This window comes from Molossus molossus, unplaced genomic scaffold (genome assembly GCF_014108415.1).
Source record: "Molossus molossus isolate mMolMol1 unplaced genomic scaffold, mMolMol1.p scaffold_m16_p_4, whole genome shotgun sequence".
NCBI classification, from domain to species: Eukaryota; Metazoa; Chordata; class Mammalia; order Chiroptera; family Molossidae; genus Molossus; species Molossus molossus.
Window position 1 is genome coordinate 43,768,386 of NW_023425377.1, and position 18,224 is coordinate 43,786,609.

The 18,224-nt window shown below is 37.3% G+C and overlaps 1 protein-coding gene across 9 annotated transcripts in view; it reads right to left on the reverse strand.

Moving 5' to 3' along the window:
• The window catches only part of CDC42SE2 (CDC42 small effector 2), a 137,768-nt gene that overhangs the window by 62,653 nt on the left and 56,891 nt on the right, over nt 1–18,224 (reverse strand). The window contains exon 3 of one of the 9 annotated variants that reach the window (XM_036282033.1): nt 9,705–9,837. The exons of the other annotated variants lie outside the window; for them this stretch is intronic. The gene's annotated coding sequence lies outside the window, so the exon portion shown is untranslated. The remainder of the gene's footprint in view (nt 1–9,704; nt 9,838–18,224) is intronic. 9 annotated transcript variants of the gene reach the window in all.

Here is an 18,224-nt window from a genome sequence, read left to right on the forward strand (position 1 = left end):
TCAGTTACAAAAAATCACTTAAACACATGGAAGCTAAATAGCATGTTATTAAACAATGAGTGGGTTACCATGAAGATCAAGGAAAAAATTTAAAACTTCCTGGAAAACAATGAAAATGAACACACAACAACACAAAATCTATGGGACGCAGCAAAAGCAGTTCTAAGAGGGAAGTTCATAGCACTACAGGCTTACCTCAGAAAACAAGAACTTTTTCTAACTAACTATCCAATCTCACAACTTAAAGAACTAGAAAGCAAACAAACAAACAAACAAACAAAAAAAACAAAAAAAACCAGAGCAGGTACAAGGAGAGAAATAGTAAAGATCAAGGCAGAAATAAATGATATAGAGATTAAAAAAAAACAAACAACAATTATAAAGATCAATGAAACAAGGGGCTGGTTCTTTGGAAAGATACAGAAGACTGATAGACCCTTAGCTAGACTCATCAAGAAACAAAGAAAGAGGACCCAAATACACAAAATCAGAAGAGAAAGAAGAGACTTAACTAACACCACAGAAATACAAAGAATCATTAACAAATACTATGAACAATTATATGCAAACAAATTGGATAATTTAGGCAAAATGGAAAACTTCCTACAAACACAGTCTCCCAAAACTCAATCAGGAAGAGATAAAAAACTTGAACAGACCGATTACAATTAAGAAAATTGTAGATGTAATCAAGAATCTCCCGCCCTGGCCAGTTTGGCTCAGCGGTTAGAGTGTTGGCCTGCAGACAAAAGACACCCGGGTTCAGTTCCCGCTAAGGGCGAGTGCCTCGGGTGTGGTTTGTCCCTGGCCCTGGTTGGTCGTGTGGGTGGCAGTCACTCAATGTGTCCCTTTCACATCAATGTTTCTCTCTCTCTCTCTCTTCCTTTCTCTCCCTCCCTCTCTATCTGAACAAAAAATGAAAAAAATGTCCTCAGGTGAGGATAAAAAAAAAATCTCCCAGCAAACAAAAACCCAGGTCTGTATGAATTCACAGGGGACTCTTTCCGAACTTTAAAATAAGAACTAACACCCATTCTCCTCAAACTATTCCAAAAAATTCAAGAAGTCCAAACTTGTTTTATGAGGTCAGCATAATTCTAATTCCAAAACAAGATAAAGACACTACAAAGAAAGAAAACTACAGGCCAATATCCTTGATGAACATAGATACCAAAATCCTTAAAAAATATTAGCAAATCAGATCCAGCAATACATTTAAAAAATTATTCACCATGTCTAAGTGGGATTCATCCTAGAAACACAAGGCTGGTACAATATTCACAAATCATTAAATGTGATACACCACATAAACAAAATGAAAGATAAAAACCATATGATCATATCAATAGATGCTGAAAAAGCATTCGACAAAATCCAGCACCCGTTTCTGATAAAAACACTCAGCAATGTGGGAAGAGAGGGATCATATCTCGACATAATAAAATCCATATATGAAAAACCTACAAAAATATCATACTCAATGGGCAAAAACAAAAAGCATTTCCCTTAAGAACAAGAACAAGACAGGAATGCCCACTTTTACCACTCATATGTAACATAGTACTGGAAGACGTAGCCACAGCAATCAGACATGAAAAAAAAATAAAAGGGATCTAAAGTGGAAAGGAGGAAGTGAAACTGTCATTATTCGCAGATGACATGATATTACAATGGAGTAAAGACAGCCTCTTTAAGAAATGGTGTTGGAGAAATTGGACAGCCACATGCAAAAAAAAAAAAAAAATTAAACTACACCACCAAATTACACCATACACAAGAATAAACTCAAAATGGATAAAAGACTTAAATATGACTTGTGAATCCATAAAATTCCTAGAAGAAAATGTAGGCAACAAAATTTCACACATTACACACCGCAGAATTTTCACTGATACACCTAAGGTAAGATAAACAAAGAAAAAAATGAACACATGGGATAACATCAAACTAAAAAGCTTTGGCACAGCAAAAGAAACCACCATCAAAATGGAAAGCGAACCCACTATATGGGAGAACATAACTGCCAACGACCCATCAGATTTGGGGTTAATTTCCAATATATACAGAGTACTCATACAACTCAACAAAAGGAAGACAAAGAACCCAATTAAAAAATGGGCAGAGGACCTAAATAGACACCTCTCCAAAAAGGATATACAAATGGCCAAGAGACGTATGAAAAAATGCTCAATGTCACTAATCATCAGAGAGATGCAAATTAAAACAACTATGAGGTATCACCTCACACCTGCCAGAACGGCTGCCATCAACAAATCATCAAACAAGTGCTGGCAAGGGTATGAACAGGGGACTCTAGTACACTGCTGGTGGGCATGCAGATGGGTGCAGCCACTATGGAAAATATGTTTCCTAAAAAATGAAAATGCCATTTGACCCAGTGACCCCATTTCTAGGAATATGTCCTAAGAAGCCTGACACACCAATCAGAAAGAATGTATGTACCCCTATGTTCATAGCAGCACTATTTACAATTGATCTGGAACAACCCAAGTGTCCATTAATAGATGAACACTAAGATCTGGAACAGCCCAAGTGTCCATTAATAGATGAGTGGATGAAAAAGCTGTGGTACATATACACAATGGAAAACTATACACTTGTAATAAAGAAAGATCTCTTATCCTTTGAGATAAGAGATGGATGGACCTCGAGATCCTAAGTGAAATAACCCAATTAGAGAAAGACAAGTACCACATAATATCACTTACTTGAGGAATGTAATGAACAAGGTGGGCTGATGAACAAAATAGACCCAGAGAAATAGAAAGGAATATGGTTCAGGCAGACAAACCTCAGAGGAGAGGGGCAGGCGGTGTGGATGAGATGAACCAAAGAACTTATATGCATGTAAGCATAACCAATGGACACAGATAACAATGCTGGGGAGGTGGTAGGGGGACAGAATGAGGAGGAGGGTGTCTGGAAGGGGAAAAGAAGAAACATTTGTAACAAAAAAAAAATACCACATGATCTCACTTATTTGTTGAATATAATGAACAAAAATAGCTGACAAACAAAACAGACCCAGAAACATACAAGGTGGTATGGTTCAGACAGACAAACCTCAGAGGAGGGTGTTGGGGGGGAGGGATAAGAGAAACCAAATAACTTATATGCATATATGTGTAACCAATGGACATAGACAACAATGCTTGGGGAGGGTGGCACAAGACAGGGAGGAGGTGTCTGCAGGGAAGAGGAGAGACATCTGTAAAAAAAATAAATTAATTATAAATAAATAAAAAGACTCAATTACAACAAAATGGTGTACAGTCCACACTAGGGGTGTACCTTGAGGGCCCAGCTGGCGTGAACAGAGAGACTGTGCCACTGGACTCTACAGGATAGTTTCAACAACACGCCACCCTACAAAGCCTAGGAGACATAGCAACTCTACCTAATACATAGAAACAAACACAAGAAAGCAGCGAAAATGAGATGAAGAAACATGTCCCAAGTGATAGAACATGTCCAAAATTCCAGAAAAAGAACTAAACAAAATGAAGATAAGCAATCAGTCACATGCAGACTTCAAAACACTGGTTATAAGGATACTCAAGGAACTTAGCGAGACTTTCAAGGAACTTAAGGAAAACTCCAAGGAAACTTAGTGGAAACAGCAACAACGTGAAAAATGACTAGTCAGAAATGAAGGATGCACTAACTGAAATAAAGAATAATTTACAAGGAATCAATAGTAGAGTAGGTGAAGCCAAGAAGCAAACCATCAAATTTGAATACAATGAAGCAAAACTCCCAATCAGAACGAAAAAAAGAATCCAAAAAAAATGAGGACAGTATAAGAAGCCTCTGAGACAACTTCAAGCGTATCAACATTCGCATCATGGGTTGGTACCAGAAGGAGAAGAGAGAGAGCAAAAAATTGAAAACCTATTTGAAAAAATAATGACAGAGCCCTAGCCAGTTTGGCTCAGCAGTACAGTGTCAGCCTGAGAAACAGAGAGTTGCGAGTTCAATTCCAACCAAGGGCACGTACCTCAGTTATGTTCATCCCCAGCCCTGGTCGGGGCCATGTGGGAGGCAATCAATCAATGTGTCCCTCTCACGTCGATGTTTCTCTCCCTCTCCCTCTCCCTCCCTCCCACTCTATCTGAAGATAAATAGAAAAATATCCTCGAGTAAGGATTAAAAAAAAAAAATTAAAAGAAAAAATAATGACAGAAAACTTCCCTAAATGATGAAGGAAAGAGACATACAAGTCCAGGAAGCACAGAAAGTCCCAAACAAGATGAACCCAAAAAGGTCCACACCAAGACACATCATTACCAAAATGCCAAAGGTTAAAGAAAGACAGAGAGAATCGTTTTTGTTGTTGTTGTTTTTGTTTTTTTTGTTTGTTTGTTTTGGTACGTGCCCCTAGCGGGAACCGAACCCGGGACTCTCTGGTCCGCAGGCCAACACTCCAACTGCTGAGCCAAACAGGCCAGGGCAAGACAGAGAATCTTAAAAGCAGCAAGAGAAAAGCAGTTTATTACCTACAAAGGAGCTCCCATAAGACTGTCAGCTGATTTCTCACAAGAAACTTTGCAGACCAGAAAGGTGACAAGAGATATTCAAAGTGATGAAAAACGACTACAACCAAGATTACTCTATCCTGCAAAGCTATCCTTTAGAATTGATGGACATATCAAGAGTTTCCCAGATAAGAAAAAGCTAAAGGAGTTAATCAACACCAAACCGGTACTACATGAAATGTTGAACCGTCTTCTTGAAGGAGAAGAATAAAAATATGAACACTAAAATGGCAATAAATACATATCTATCAACAATGGAATTTACAAACAAAATGAGCAAGCAGAACGGAAACATACTCACAGATACAGAGAACTTTTTGTTCCTTGCCAAATGAGAGGGAGCTGGAGGGATGGGTAAAAAAGATTAAGGAATTAAGAGGTACAAATTGGTTGTTAGACTGATGAACCTCAAAGGGAAGGGGGAAGGGAGGGTTGGAAGAGATAAAACAAAGAACTTCTAGGCGTATATGCATAACCAATGGACACAAACAATAGTGTGGGAAGGTAGGAGGGAGGGGGGGTTGGGGAGGAGGGGGGTCACTGGGGGACGAACAGGGGGCCATCTGTAATACATCCAACAATAAAGGTAAGTTTTTAAAGATTTTTACAAATAAAAACCACTAGAGCCCTCATAAAATAAATTATGTGTAATTGGACTTCTGATACTAAGATGATAAAATTTACATAGAAAGCTTTAGACAAAGAGAAGCTGATCTTTCTCACCCAAAAGGTTTTTGTTTTAAATCTACCAAAGTACAGAACTGATTCCGGCCTTTTAAAAATCCTACAAAATATCATACAGCAAACCTGTGGGACTTTTACAGAGGAAATGAGAAGAAACAAAATTAAATCAATGCCATCAATTGCTAATAGGTACATGACATCTTATATCAACCTGTGTTCTTAGCAGCACGTAGAATACGCTGCCTTCAGTCAGAATGAATTTGTATTTTTCCAAAAGAAGAATCACTAAACTCTTTAGTAAAGCATACTACAGGCAAATTGAAAACTCATGTACTCTCTTAAAATTCAATGTCTCCATATACTAAATTGATACAAAAATTCAAGCTGTCAAATGACAAAACTTACCATTATCTTTAACTTTAAAAAAAAGTTTATCAATACCATAAGTGCATTATTTTTAATATTTTATAAATAATAAGATATATATTACTATTTTATTATTGGCACTATTACAGATGCCCCCCATTGCCCCTACCTTTGCCTCCCTCCACTCAGCTCCCACCTCACCCTAGGCCTTCCCCACACTATTGTCTGTGTCCATGGGTTATGCATATATGCATAAATGTTCTTTGGTTAATCTCTTCCTGTCCCCTCTCCACTCCCCCCTCCCTTCTGAGATCTGTTATTTTGCTTCATGCACCCATGCCTCTGGACCTATTTTGTTCATTAGATTCCACATTAAAGTGAGATAATGTAGTATTTGTCTTTAACTGGTTTATTTCACTCAGCATAATAATACAGCAACATAATAAAGGTCATATATTACAAATACAGCCAACATCATACTAATGGGGCAAAAACTAAAAGCAGTTCCCTTAAGATCAGGAACAAGACAGGGATGCCTGCTTTCACCACTCTTATTCAACACAGTACTGAAAAGTCCTAGCCACAGAGATCAGACAAGAAAAAATAAAAGGCATCCAAACTGGAAAGGAGAAAGTAAAACTGTCATTATTCACAGATGACATGATATTGTACATAGAAAACTCTAAAGACTCCACTTGGTTTTGTTTTTGTTTTTGTTTTTTTATCAAAACTGCTAGATTTGATAAATGAATTCGGCATAGTAACAAGATATAAAATTAACATCAAGGAACCAACAGCATTTTTATACATCAATAATGAAATCTCAATAACAGCAATTAGAAAAGAAAAAAAAAGAAAATCCCATTTACCACTGCAACAACAACAAAAATAATAAGATACTTGGGAATAAACTTAACCAAGGAGGTAAAAGACCTATACTTGGGAAACTATAGGACATTGAAAAAAGAAACAAAGGAAGATACAAACAAGTGGAAGCATATACTATGTTCATGAATTGGAAGAATTAACATTATTAAAATGTCCGTATTACCCAAAGCAATCCACAGATTCAATGCAATCCCTATTAAAATACCAACAGCCGCCATGGCTGGTTTGCTCAGTGGTTAGAACATTTGCCCATGCACCAAAGGGTTACGGGCTTGATTACCAGTCAAGGGCACTTAATGGTTGCATGTTCAATCCCCGGCTCTGGTTGGGGTCTTGTGGAAGGCAATCAAATCAATGTATCTCTCTCACATTGATGTTTCTTATTCACTCTCTGTGTCTGTCTGTCTGTCTCTCTCTCTCTCTTCCCCACTCCCTCCCTCCCTTCCACTCTATCTAAAAAATAATGGAAAAAAATATATTCCTGGGTGAGGATCAACAAAAATAAATAAATAAATAAATAAATAAATAAATAAATAAATGGGGGGGGGGGCAGGATTGGCAGGAGGGTGTCAATGGGGGAAAAAGGAGAAACATCTGTAATAAAAATAAATTAATAAAATACCAACAGGATATTTCACAGATCTAGGACAAATACTCCAAAAATTCATATGGAACAAAAAAGACTCTGAATAGCCTCAGCAATCTTGAGAAAAAAGAACAGAGTTGGAGGGATCACAATACCGTATATATCAAAGTAAACTACCAATCCATTGTAACCAAAACAGCCTGGTACTGACACAAGAACAGGCATATAGATCAACAGAACAGAACAGAGACCCCAGAAATCAACCCAAGCCAATATGGTCAATCAATATTTGACAAAGGAGGCAAAGAACATACAATGGAGTATACATAGATAGTATCTCCAATAAACGGAGTTGGGAAAACAGGACAGGTACATGCAAAAAAGGAAACTAGACTACCAACTTACACCATACATAAGAATAAACTCAAGCCATGGCTGGTGTGGCTTGGTCATCCTGTGCATCAAAAGGTCGCCAGTTCGATTCCTGGTCAGGGCACACGCCCAGGTTGTGGGTTTGATCTCTGGTATGTTGTGTGTGCGGGAGCAACCAACTGATATGTCCTCCTCCCTTTGTCCCTCTCCTTTCCTCTCTCTAAAAATCAATAAAAATATATTAAAAAATAAACTCAAACTGGATAAAAGGTAAGTCACAAAACCATAAAAATACTAGAAGAAACCATAGGCAGTAAAATCTAAAACATCTGACGTAGTAGTATTTTCACCAGTATATATCCTAGGGCAAGAGAAACAAAGGAAAAATAAACAAACAAAGGGGACTACATCAAGCTATAATTATTTTTAGAAAACAAGATAAAAATCACATTCCCCAAAATAAAAATATTTGCATTTTCAAATCTGAAGAAAAAAGATATTTGTATATTTTAAATGAGCTTCAAAATATATATTTAAAAATGTATTTGAATAAATCTGCTATTCTCCTTGCTTAACCCACATATGAAGTTTGTAAGGGTAAGATGTTTTACTAAAATTTAGAAAAATCAACTTGGAATTTATACAAAATGATAAAGTTATGTTCTATGTTACAGACCAATACAGAGTATCAAGTCAATATGGAAAATAGTTAAAAGGCCTTGAAACATTTAATAGACTTGACTGTGGACCACTATAACTGTGACAACTGTCACAGGGTTGTGACAACTGTTGGGAAAAAAAAGAGTAAAATTGTATCTTTGTGGAATTTCCATTGGTGTTTAAAAGCTATTAACATTTTTGGTTACTTAGAGAAAATAATGTCAGGAAAAAATACTTTACTATCACCTTAAATCTTCTAGCCCCAGAATAAAATTTACTATATTTCTATAAACAGTGTTGCTATTTACATGTAAACGTAAAAATGATGTTTTAAAATGGTTGTATTATAGTATGATAATCTCAAAGATAACAGTCAAACAAGCTAAATTAGAGGACAACACAAAGAACACACAAACACACAGAAAATATAAATACCTGATGTGTTATATTATCAACTAAAGAGTTTTCCATTACTGCATTAAACTTAAATGCAGTGTATCTGTAAGGAAATTTAAAAGTACACACATTTGGCTTCCTTTTCTGTATTTCTTTTTGAAATTATATCAAGTAATCAACAACACTCTCTTTTAATGTTTTTTTGTTTTTTTTTTAATCCTCACAGGAGGACATTTTTGCATTTATCTTCAGATTAAGCAGGAGGGAGAGACGGGGCAAGAGAGAGAAAGAAACATAGGACGTGAGAGAGACATATCAACTGGTCGCCACCCACACGACCCCAACAAGGACCTGGGACAAACTACAACCAAAGTACGTGCCCTTAGCGGAAACCGAACCCAGGTTTCTCTGGTCTGCAGGCCGACACTCTAACCGCTGAGCCAAACCGGCCAGGGCAACAACCCTCTCTGATACCACCTCTTACTTAACTGGACAACAAAAACAAACTTCAGCCCTGGCTGGTTTTGCTCAGTGGTTAGAGCATCGGCCTGAGGTCCAGAGAGACCCGGGTTCGGTTTTCGCTAAGGGCATGTACCTCAGTTGCAGTTTGTCCCCTACCCTGGTTGGGTCACACAGGAGGCAGCCACTCGATGTGTCCCTTTCACGTGATGTTTCTCTCTCTCTTTCTCTTCCTCTCTCTCCCTCCCACTCTATCTGAACAAAAAAAAAAAAAAAAAAAAAAGGAAAAATGTTCTCAGGTGAGGATTAAAAAACAAACAAAAAAAACTTCAGCAGCCCTGGCAGGTTTGGCTCAGCGGCTGGAGTGTCGGCCCCCAGACCAAAGAGGCCCAGGTTTGGTTCCCGCTAAGGGCTCGTACTTCAGTTGCAGTTCATCCCTGGCCCCGGTTGGGGTTGTGTGAGTGGCGGCCACTCGATGTCTCTCTCTCACGTCGATGTTTCTCTCTCTCCCTCCCAATCTATCTCAAGATAAATGCAAAAATGTCCTTGGGTGAGGGTAAAAAAAACTTCAGCATATATTTTAAATGAAAGATTTCACCATACATGTATGTGTATACATGTAAAAATATCTGAGATACTGTTGAGCAATTACTATGTACTTTGCTCTGGGAATACAATGATCAACAGAGAGAGACTTAAATAGAAGCAAACACTTTAAAAAATGTAGTATTACTCACACTCTCGGCCTTAACAACATCTTCTTAGAAACCTCTGTGCCATGAGAGACAAGTAGAGGAAGAAAAAAATGCGCAGGTTGAAGTGAAAAGAAAGATGAGGCAGAAGTCCAAGTAAACCGGATAGACTGTGCACCTGTGGAAGCCACAGGAGCAGAAATAAGGCAAGCCAGGGGCCAGGGACACTGGTATAAATTGTTAAACTGTATGCTTGCTGTCTAGAACCTCTTGATAGATCTAGAACACACACGCATCCGTGAATGCCTTCTGAGAGAACTGCCCTGCTCTTACAAAAGCAGTCCCTTCTGGTCCTTTGCCCTGGACCTGTGACATTATATACTGGTTCTATTCTCAGTTGTGGCTGAATGTAACATGTGTATAATAAATCATCTCTTCTGCCTTAGCTAAAGAAAAAACATTTTATTACTAACTAGGTTAATATAAATATATAAGTACGCACCTTCTCTAGGGTCACCTTCTATTTCATTTGTCTATTTAAGAGATAATTCATTTTTGGGTTCCACTCAGTCAAGTCCTAGTACTCTGACAAGGAGAACTAGGCAACCAAAGATTAGCAATGAAGATAGAAAGGAAAAGACAGAGCTAGATGTTATTTAGGAGACAGAGACAGGACCTGTGGTACTGAATATGGGGAATAAGGGAAGAGAATGAATGACTCTCAGTTTTCAGACTTAAACATGTATCATTAACCAAGGTACAGAAGATGAAGGAGGTGAGGGACATTTGAGATAAGGATGCTAATAGGCTGAGTTCAAGGGGCCTAACATAACTGTAGAAAGATGTCCAATAAATTGATGAAAAACAGTGATATAGAGTGCAGGAGAAAGGCTGAGACTAGAATTCTAAACACAGGAGTTACTGACACATTGTTGGTAATAAAATCATTAAGGGAGAACATATTAATTGAAAAGAGAAAGGGAAGTGAAGGACCAATACACTAGAATTTTAGGACACAGCAATATTTTAAGGACAGAGAGAAGAGAAGCAGAGGAGCTAGGGAACATCAGTAAAGAGAGAGCACCAGAGCCCTGGCCAGTGTGGCTCAATTGGCTGGATGTCATGTGTACCAGTAGGTTGAGGGTTCAATTCCCAGTCAAGGCACATGCCCAGGTAGCGGGCTTGATCTCTGGTAGGGGGCTTGCGGGAGGCAGCCAATCGATGCTGCACTCTCACATTGATGTTTCTCCTTCTGTCCCTCTCCCTCTCAAAAAAGTCATAACTGTACTTAAAAAAAAAAAAAAAAAAAAAAAATATTTAAGGGCTCAAAGAGCCAAATAAGATATAAGAATAAAACTCAGTCTTGAAAAATTAAGAATACTGTATAAATTGATAATGCTTTTAGAAAGTATTCAAAAGTATCCAGAAGTAATCCTGAGTAACTGAGAAGAAAGCAAAATACCTATATGCACAAAAAAGTTTTATTGCAATACTTATGATAGGAGGGAAAACCTCAGACACAACCTAAATATCTGACAATCAGGAAAATTATGTTTTTGATGGATTATATAACCATTGTCATAGTGTTGAAAAAAGAGAATATATTAAACAAATTTTATTACTTGAGGGCATTTACAGAGTCCAATAACCATGAGAAATTCACATTAAAAATACAATCAGCATTTAATTTTTTTAATTATTAAAAATTAAAAACTTTAAAAAAATCTGACAAAGTGGGTAGATTGGGTTTTGAAAACATCTACACTTCACCAAGAACAGGCCAACAACAATTACATTTTAGATATAATTCACAGAAACAGTAGCTTCCAAGAGTACTTACAGTATTTTTACACTAAAAGAGAATATAAGGTAGCTACTCTTATTGAATCAGCAGCTTATGACATTTTGGTCATAAATAAATAAAAATGGTGTGGAAAACTTCAACACCCTTTCTGCCAAAGAAAGTACTGGTCTTATTTGTACTAAGTGTTTTATATTTTTATCAGTTTCATTAATTCAGCTCACATGACACCATTTCCTGCCTTAATTTCTGGAATATTGTCCCAATTCTTTTCTCTCAGGCCTTGTTGCTAGGGCTGCAGCTGCACAATCAATTCTTATTAAAATGTAAGTCTCTGACCCTGGTCTGTTTGGTTCGGAGGTTAGAGCAGCGGCCTGCGGTCCAGAGAGACCTGGGTTCAATTCCCACTAAGGGCACAAACCTCGGTTGCAGTTTGTCCCTGGCCCTGGTTGGGTTGTGCGGGTGGCAACCACTCGATGTGTTCCTTTCACATCGATGTTTCTCTCTCCCTCTCTCTCTCCCTCCCCCTCCCACTTTATCTGAACAACAAAAAAAGGAAAAATGTCCTCGGGTGAGGATAGAAAAAACAATAAATAAATAAATAAATAAATAAATAAATAAATAAATAAATAAATAAATAAATAAAAAAAATGTAAGTCTTTGAAATGAAGGTCTATGGAAAGGGATACAAAAGATTTCATTATCTCAAACCTCACAGTAAGGATTAAACCCTCACCCTTCCCAAACCACACCAACACTCGCACCGTTTTTCACTTAACACTTTATCTTGGGACTCAGGTAATGTCAATAATTTTTAAAAACTGCCTCCCTCAATTTTTAACGGCTGTTTTATCACATGGATATAACTTGTTTTGAATAGACGGGAAGTTGAGTTGTTTCTAATCTTTTACTACCAGAAACATGCTGCAAAGAATAATCTTATATATTCACACAAGTGGAATATCAAGAAATGAACGCAAATTTACAGAACTTATCTATAGGATAAATTTCCAAAAGTGAAACTGATGGATTAAAGGGTTTGTACATTTAAGTGATCTGGTAGGCATTTTAAAATGTGAGAGATATTTTTCAAATCTCCTTCTAAGATAATATACCAACTGAAAGAAAACAGTTCAAAGTCCTGTTAAGTGACAGGCAAAAACATGAACCTAAGAAAAGAACCCACTCTAACAATGGCCAGCTCAGTCTCAGCAGACACATCTTAGTCCGAGGCCTCTGTTAAGTCTCAAATTTCTTTGCCCAGAAATCTATTCTTATTCCATAGTTTTTAAGTCAAATAGCTTTGCTCATATCAGCATCACAGTCATGACTTTTTTCTTTAAAAATTTTTAAAACTGATTTTTAGAAAGAGAAGAAGAGAGAGAGGAACATCAATGTGAGAGCGCAACATCAATCAGCTGTCTCCTACAGACCCCACCAGTGGAGATCAAGCCCACAACCCAGGCATGTACCCCTACTGAACCAACAATTCTTCAGTGCACAGGATGATGCCTAACCAACTGAGGCACACCAGCCAGCGTTCACAGTAATGATTTTTAACCAAATTACCTCAGCTGGCCTAAGACAGTAATTGTTTCCTTTTGGGTAGATAAATCTCCAACTCTGAGAAAATACAGTAATCATTATAGAAATCATAAAGTGAAGTGAAACCTACAGCAGTAATATTTTCGTGCTATTAAATATATTTATAACAATTTATTATAATGGTATTTTAGGCTCTACTTAAGATATGTGAAAGATAAGAACATTTGATATACTACATTTGTAAGTTTAATTTATTGGGCTTTAAGGAATTACTTATTTTATTTTTATTTTTTTATCCTCACCTGAGGACACTTTTCCATTTTAGTTCAGATAAAGTGTGTGTGTGTGGGGGGGGACGACACTGATGTAAAAGAGACATGTCAAGTGGCTGCCTCCCACATGACCCCAACCAGGGCCAGGGACCAACCGCAACCGAGGTACGTGACCTTGACCAGAATTGAACCCTCAATTCACTGGTCTGCAGATCAACACTCTAACAGCTGAGCCAAACCGGCCAGGGCAGAATTACTTGTTTTAGGGGAGATTTGTTTGCTTTACTGGTGAATCTGCTTTGTTAACTGCTTGAAACATTTGCAGGAATCAGAGAAATATAACTTAGAATGTCTAAAATTTAAGTACTTAGGCATATAAGTATTTGTCACTATTTAACAATATTTACTCTTTCTTATGTAGTGTTAAAACACAATGACAATATAGACAGCATCAAACTTTTAGTGAGTTTTATGGGTCAACTGTTTTTAAAAAGAACTACACCTAAAAAAAAGGGTAACCATACAAATGTGGTCTTGGGTGAAAATTTTCTATATACACCCTAAAATAAAAACATTTCACTTTAACATCATTCTCTATAGCATTTTTCAGTGAACATATACAGTAGGGCCTCAAATAACATAATTTCATTCAATATAATTTTGTTTTATCATGGATGAAAAATAAAATAAAATCAATTCCTGGCTGAGACCACTGTCAATGTGAAGATGGCATATTCTCTCCACGTCTGTATGGCTTTTCTCCAGGTTCTCGGATTCCTCTCACATCAAAAGATGTGCATGCGAGGTGAACTAGCATGTCAACATTGTCCCAGTCTGAGCGAGTGAATGAGTGAGGGAGGCACCCTGTGATGGAAGGGCCTCTTGTCCAGGATGGGTTCCCACCTTGTACCCTGAGCTTCCAGGAGAGGCTCTGGCCACCCACGACCCTGAACTGGAAGAAGAAAGTTGGAAAATAATCTTATTTGTTTTCATTAATCTTTCTGAAATGTATATATAGCTAATATTTCAATGTTTACTATTTGACATGTTTTGGGTATTTATTTAGAAGTTTGATGATGTTTCTGTGATCACAGATATGACAGCTTTTGTCAATTAGCCTATGGTAAAACTGGTTTTGTTCGTCATTTCACTAAAAGTTATAATTTCCAAGAACCTATCTACAACGTTAAGAGAGGACTTATTGTATATTATTGTATTGTATATTGTATATTATTGTATTGTATATTGTAAATATTATTTAATGGTACAAATAAAAATAAGTATCTTAAATGTGACTTCTTTCCAAAAAAGAAATAGGGTATTTTATAAAAACATGTCATCTGCCCATATAGCACACAAAAAGCAGAGCATTTTCTCATGCTGCCCAGAAAAACAGTCCTTAATCAAAACCACAGAAGGGCTGATTTTATGATTTCTTCATAGAAATCACGGCCTTTACAGTGATGACATACAGCAACAGCTACAATAAATTCCAGCTGCTGTGGTAAGGATTATTATATATACTATGATTAGCTGCTGAATGGGGCCAACATTAAGGCCACCAATTCTACTTACATAAGCATAGCATAGCACCTCACTGTGGCGTTTATTTCCAAATACAGTCGGCCCTCGTTTATCACGGTTAATCAGTTCCAGACTCTAAATTAACTTCCCACGAAGTAGTATTCTTTATTTATACACAGTTGTCCCTTGCCTCTTCACGCTGTGATTTTTGTGGCTTCACTCTATCACGGTTTTTTCAAATATAGTATACTTTTCAAATATAGTATAGATAGTATATAGTATAGTATTTGAAAAAACCATGATAGAGTGAAGCCACGAAAGTCAAAGCGTGAAGTGGTAAGGGACAACTGTACTTCTAACCTGGACTATTAACCAAATTTGTTTTCATTCCCTTACACTATGAAACTATTATCAGACTCTTAAAATACTTCTAGCTATAGATAAAGACAGATATTTGAGATCACAATGCCAAACTGAAGTGCTAATGCCAATTATTCTACTCCCTGAAAATCATCCAAGTTTCTTCTTTATAGATATTTACAAATTAGGATAGGAGAAACTCGGAACCACTCAGGGGCAATATTTGAATAAATATCCCATTCTGTCTCGGCATTTTAATTTCTTTAAATATTTTAATTTTTCAATTACAGTTGACATAAAATGTTATACTAGTTTCAGGTGTACAACATAGTAATTAGACATCAATATAACTTACGAAGTGATAACCCCATAAGACTAGTACCCATCTGATACCATTCATAGTTATTAGAATAATGCTGACTATTCCCTGTGCTGTACTTTACATCCTCATGACTTTTTAAACTGGCAATTTGCACATATAAATCCCTTCCCCTTTTTCACCCATCCCACAACACCCCCTTCCCATCTAGCAACTATCAGTTTGTTCTCTGTATCTATAACTTTCTTTTGTTGGTTTATTTTGTTTTTTAGATTCCACATGTAAGTAAAATCATATAGTATTTATCTTCCTCTGACTTATTTTACTTAGTATAATAACTTTAGGTCCATCCATTTTGTTGCAAACGGCAAGATTTCACTCTTTTCACAACTCTGTAACTAATAGTCCAGTACTACATCTTTATCCAGTCATTTATCGGTGGACATTTAGGTTATTTCCATATCTTGGCTATTACAAAAAATGCTGCAATAAATGTATGATGTATGTATGTCTTTTCGATGTAGTGTTTTGGGTTTCTTCAGATAAATACCCAAAAGTAAAATTGCTGGGTCCTTCTTTTTCTCTTGTTATAAAGCCTATTCTGTCTGGAATAAGTATGGCTATCCCTGCTTCTTTTTATTATTATTATTTGTTGCTATTTTCATGAAATATCTTTTTCCATCCCTTTAATTTCAGTCTGTATGTGTCTTTTGGTCTGAAGTGAGTCTCCTGTAGACAGCATAGGTAAGGGTCTTGTCTTGTTATTCCATGCAGGTATCATATGTCTTTTGATAAAGCATTTAATTCATTTGCATTTAAAGTAATTGTTGATGGATAAGCAGTTCTTGCCATTTTATTATTCATATTTATCATTTTTCCTCCTCTTTTCAAAGGAGACCCTTTGACATTTCTTGTAATACTGGTTTGGTGGTGATAAATTCCTTTAGCTTTTTCTTGTCTGAAAAGCTATCTGTCCTTTGATTCTAAATGATAGCCTTGCTAAGTAGAGTAATCTTGGTTATAGGTCCTTCCTTATCATCATTTTGAATTATGTCATGCCAATCCCTTCTGGCCTGCAAAGTTTCTGTTAGGAAATCAGCCTTATGGGAGCTCCACTGTAGGTAGCTAACTGCTTTCCTCTTGTTGCTTTTAAGATTCTCTCTTTGTCTTTAACTTTTGGCACTTTAATTATGTCTTGGTATGGGCCTCTTTGGGTTCATCTTATTTGGGACTCTTGTATGTCTATTTCCTTCACCAATAGAAAAGTTTTCTATCATTATTTTTTCAAATAGGTTTGCAATTCTTTGCTCTCTCCTCTCCTTCCAGCACAACCATGATGTTAATGTTGGTATGCCTGGGGTTGTCCCAGAAACTCCTTAGACTAGCTTCATTGTTTTTTATTCTTTTTACTAGTCTAATTGGGTGTTTACTACTTCTTTATCCTCCAAATTGCTGATTCAATCCTGTTTCATTTACTTTACTTTTGATTCTCTGTAATGTATTCTTTGTTTCAGTTGCTGTAGTCATTTGGCTGATTCTTTTTATGTTTTCTATCTCCAATTTTATGTTTCCTATATCTCTGTTAAAGTTTTCACTAAGTTCATCTTCTCTTCCCCAAAGTTCACTAAGCATCCTACAACCATCATTTTGAACTCTTCATCTGGTAGATTGCTTATCTCCATTTTGTTTAGTTCTTCTTCTGAAGTTTTATTCTGTTCTTTCATTTGGGACACTTCTGTCTCCTCATTTTGGCAGCCTCCCTGTGTTTGTTTCTCTTTATTAGATAGAGCTGCAACGTCTCCTGGTCTTGATAGAGTGGCCTTATGTAGCACATGTCCTGCAGGGCCCAGTGGCATGGGCTCCCTGGTTACAAAAGGGGTGACTTCCCCCTCCATGTAGGCTATGTGCACCCTCTTGTTATAGTTGAACCTTGACTGTTGTTGGTACCTCAATGGGAGGAATTTACCCCCGAGGCTGATCAACTGGGAGGACCAGCCTACCATAACCATGGAGGATCTGCTGTGCAGGGGCCAATCCCACAGAACAGGATTCATTACAGCAGGGCTCTGGTACCTGCTGAGCCCACCCTTTGAGTGTGTCCCTTGTGGAGATGGTTGGGTGGTGCTTCAGCATGGTATGATGTCCATCAAGTACTCTGGCTCTGGGCCTCCCAGGAGGTGCAGGCTAAAGTCAGCTGCTGCTGTGACCTGCCTAGGGCCACCCAGCATAAGCTACAAAGCGATTTGCAGATGGCTGCTTCTTGTGCTGGGCTTGGAGGTGCCTGGGAGATTGCCAAGCTGCAAACCAAGGCTGGCTGCTGCTAGCACTGGGCCTGGGGACACTTAGCAAGAGGTATGGGATACTCAGAGGCTTGTTTGAGAGATTTAAGGAAAATAAGCAGCATGAATCACATGCTAATTTTCTATAATGTGCACATTTCCTCATTCTCTCACATCTGGTGAACATATTACTTGTGTGTGTGTGTGTGTGTGTGTGTGTGTTAAATACCCAAATCTAAATCCACTAGATAGCTTCTAGTAGGTTGGTACCTACAGCAAAATGCTATTAAGTCAGAATGGAAAATTGGTAGGATCAGAAATCAGCTACATGACCACAAAACAAGGAAACTAAAACTTTTATTACTAAATTTGTTTTTTTCTGAGGTTTTTCTATCTCTAAAATTGATAAAACATTTTCCTATCACTAGCCAAGATGCCTCACTAATCAAATCATTGTAAAAATTA